The sequence below is a fragment of the Rhinolophus hipposideros genome (assembly GCF_964194185.1).
Source record: "Rhinolophus hipposideros genome assembly, chromosome: 24".
Classification (NCBI taxonomy): domain Eukaryota; kingdom Metazoa; phylum Chordata; class Mammalia; order Chiroptera; family Rhinolophidae; genus Rhinolophus; species Rhinolophus hipposideros.
Window position 1 is genome coordinate 13321324 of NC_138070.1, and position 3078 is coordinate 13324401.

A 3078-nucleotide genomic window follows, 5' to 3' on the forward strand; every position below is an offset into this window, starting at 1 on the left:
CACAACCCTTGTTGCTCAGGAGGTGACAAGGAGAAATACCTACTGCTGGGTTTTTTGTTTGTTTGTTTTTCTGTTTTCTTTGCTCATTTATTCAGATTTTAGATTCCACACATACGTAACTAATTGCTGGTTTTTGAGGAGGAGAGCTGATGTTTTTCCAGTCCTTGTAGATGAGAGGCTCTCATATCGCCCTTAAGAGATGATGGCATTAGAGCGCTGAGAAACAGTGAAATGATCACCGCCTCATAGCAGGTGTGCTTAGCTTGTCATCACATACTCTGGGAATGGACTCCAGGTTCTGTCCTCTTTGTTTGCTAAGAAGAGCACATTTAAAATCCACATTGTTGTGCTGTCCCAAGAAGTGAAGGTGAAAGAAATAGTTGTCGCCAGCGTGAGTGGCCGGCAGCTGGTGAGAGCTGCTGTGAGATGCTGTGAGCGGACCGATGACCAACGACTCACAGCCTCAGCAGGAGGTGGGGAGGGGAGTAAGGGCAAGGCTCATCATACTAGCATGGGCCAGGGAGCTGTGTCCTACACAACTAGACTGAGAAGCAATGTCTTGAACCGGAGTGGGGGGGGGGCAAAAGAAGGGAGGGGAGTAGTAGCTGCCATAAAAGTTGGGTGTAACATCCACATTACAGTGAAATAGCTTCCAAAAAAATGCCTTTCCATCTCATTCCCTCATGACTGTCATGTCCTTAAGGATCTGGCAGCAGGCCACATTCCATACAGCCTGACTGTCTCAAACTTTGGAGGCAAGAAGAATGACTCCCCAAAACAATTCTTCTCCAGGTAGTGGGCGAAATGTCAATGGCAATATACATTAAAAGCTGGTCTATGTAAATCAAAGTTATTATTGCCCTTCAACGCTTAGCCGTGTAGCACTAAAAAGAGTACAAACAAATCTGTAAATCAATTTGTGTTCAGAATCATGCTTAAAATGTTCCTCTGGAACCGTTTCTCATGTGAGTGGATGTGATCTCGCATCAAAAATATCCAAGGATCTATTTCCATCTCTGTTCTTTATGTGGTAATATATCGCTAAGGTCACACATCTTACTGTGGTTCTAAGTTTAGGGTGGCCGATGGTGCTCTCATCTAGAAATGTTGTTGAGCACGAGCTATACTTTTAGCGAGCTGCCTTTGAGTGACGTGGCTGTTCTTCCTCTTTTCTCGCTCATCCATTTGAGATTCGCTCAGGAAAATTGTGCTTGCCCTGGGATGGTCAGAAGGGTCTGATTCCAAAGCTATGTCTTCGGGCATCTCCCGGTCGCGATGTGCTGCAGGTGGTGGCCCTCGGCGTCTTGGAAATCGAACCCCACGAGCTCCATCCAGGGCAGCAGGCGACGGTGCTACTGCCCCTCGTAAATCTCGGGCTTGTCATACGTCTCCGCCGGCCCTGAGCGCCAGCCCCACTTGGGGCTGGCATTATGGCACTAGGGCAGAAGCAACAGGTCAGTGTGTTCCCCACGGGCGCTTCCACTCCTCGCCCGCGCCGTTGCTGCCTACGCTAGCCGGGGCCCCCGCAGTGCTCCACAGGGCGCGGTGGGCACAGGCAGCCCAGGGTGCCTACACCCCCCCTCACCCCCCCCACCCCCCGACACACACACACCCAGGCCCCGGCTACCCCGACCACCGACCACCGCCAGGCAATTCCACCGCTAACGCCTCCCACCAGCTAACTAGTCTGTCTCAGTGAGCTTTTCTTAATACAGACCTGGGGCCTGAGTGTGTGGATGGCGGTGATTAATAAGAGGCGAGCTGCTGCCAGCCTCCTCCTGGCTGGATGAAGGGCGGCCAAGGAGAGGGCGGGAAAGACGTGAGAAGAGCCTCTGTCCTCCCAGCTACAGGAGCCCCGTCCACTGAACAGTCGGTCTAACAAAGCGGACACAGTGATGGGCACGCTACCTTCCAAGGTCACACTCCTATGACAGCTCCGCCAGTTTAGAAGTTTGGCTGAATTTCCCATCTCCCTCCCTTCACTCAAGCTCCTTCCTTCCTACAGAATCCACAAGCGCTCCTAAGTGTAATCACCTCCTGTGTAAGATGTTGGAACTTGATGAAAAGCAAACTTTATTGGGGAACCGAATGCAATTCTAGGCAAAGTATGCCATCATATTTCTCCACAATTTTTAGTAAAGAAGTCAAGTTCAGGAGATTTGAAAGTACAGAAATCCCATTATTTAAAATAACCACTATCGGAGAACTGACTTTAAGCAGTGAACACACAATGTGAGATATAGATGATGTATTACAGAATTGTACACCTGAAGCCTATGTAACTTTACTAACACTTGTCACCCCAATAAACTTTAATTAAAAAAATAAAAAATAAAATGAAAAACCACTACCATTCCTCTGATACTTCCCTCCCAGTCTTCCTTCCTACACCACGTGTGTGTCCAGTGAGTCAGGGTCTGTCCGTCCTCGCACTGGACACCGACAGTGAGATAGTTCTTATGGGGGGTCTGGGAGGAGCACTGACGCTCTCAACCCCACTTGCGCAGGAGATTTGCAACAAGGTGATGGGCACGGGCTCCCCACCAGGTTCACTTTGAGGTGTCCTTGGCCGCTGCCCCTTGGGTACGTGCTCACACGGTTTGAGAGTTTCTAAGGCTTGTTGTGATTTCGTCTCCCTGATTCTTAACTGCTTTGGAGCAGAAGCTGAGGAGTGACCGCAGGCATGGGAGATGCTGACCTACATGGTCCTACGTGCGGGCGTCACGCCTCTTAGAACCTGGGAGCTGAGCAGGAGCACGAGGACCCTACATGTGCCTTTCACACCAATGACTCTGCCAAAGTCGCTGTGAAATGCACCTGTCGCTGCCCTGGGCTGTGCGACATTGAGGCTCCTTCTCATGATGGGCAGCGTGCGGGGGCTCAGTGGACAGGAGTGTTCAGGCAAGGGTTAACATAGGCAGCAGTAGCAGCAGTTGGGGTCCAGTGAACAGCTGCTTTCTGGGAACACTGTGCCCTGAGTTGATATTGACAATTACTGGACAACGAACAACTGAATTGTGAGAAAAATCACACCCTAAAGAGCTCCTTGCTAGACACATTCAGAAACATAGCTTTAAA

General features: G+C 50.1%; 1 pseudogene across 1 annotated transcript; it reads right to left on the reverse strand.

Moving 5' to 3' along the window:
* Positions 1-635: 635 nt before the first annotated feature.
* Positions 636-2844, reverse strand: LOC308492624 (cyclin-Y-like protein 1; annotated as a pseudogene). The gene is made up of 2 exons: positions 2818-2844; positions 636-1510 (listed from the first exon to the last, which is right to left on the reverse strand). The product of its transcript is annotated as a cyclin-Y-like protein 1 (transcript).
* Positions 2845-3078: the final 234 nt, after the last annotated feature.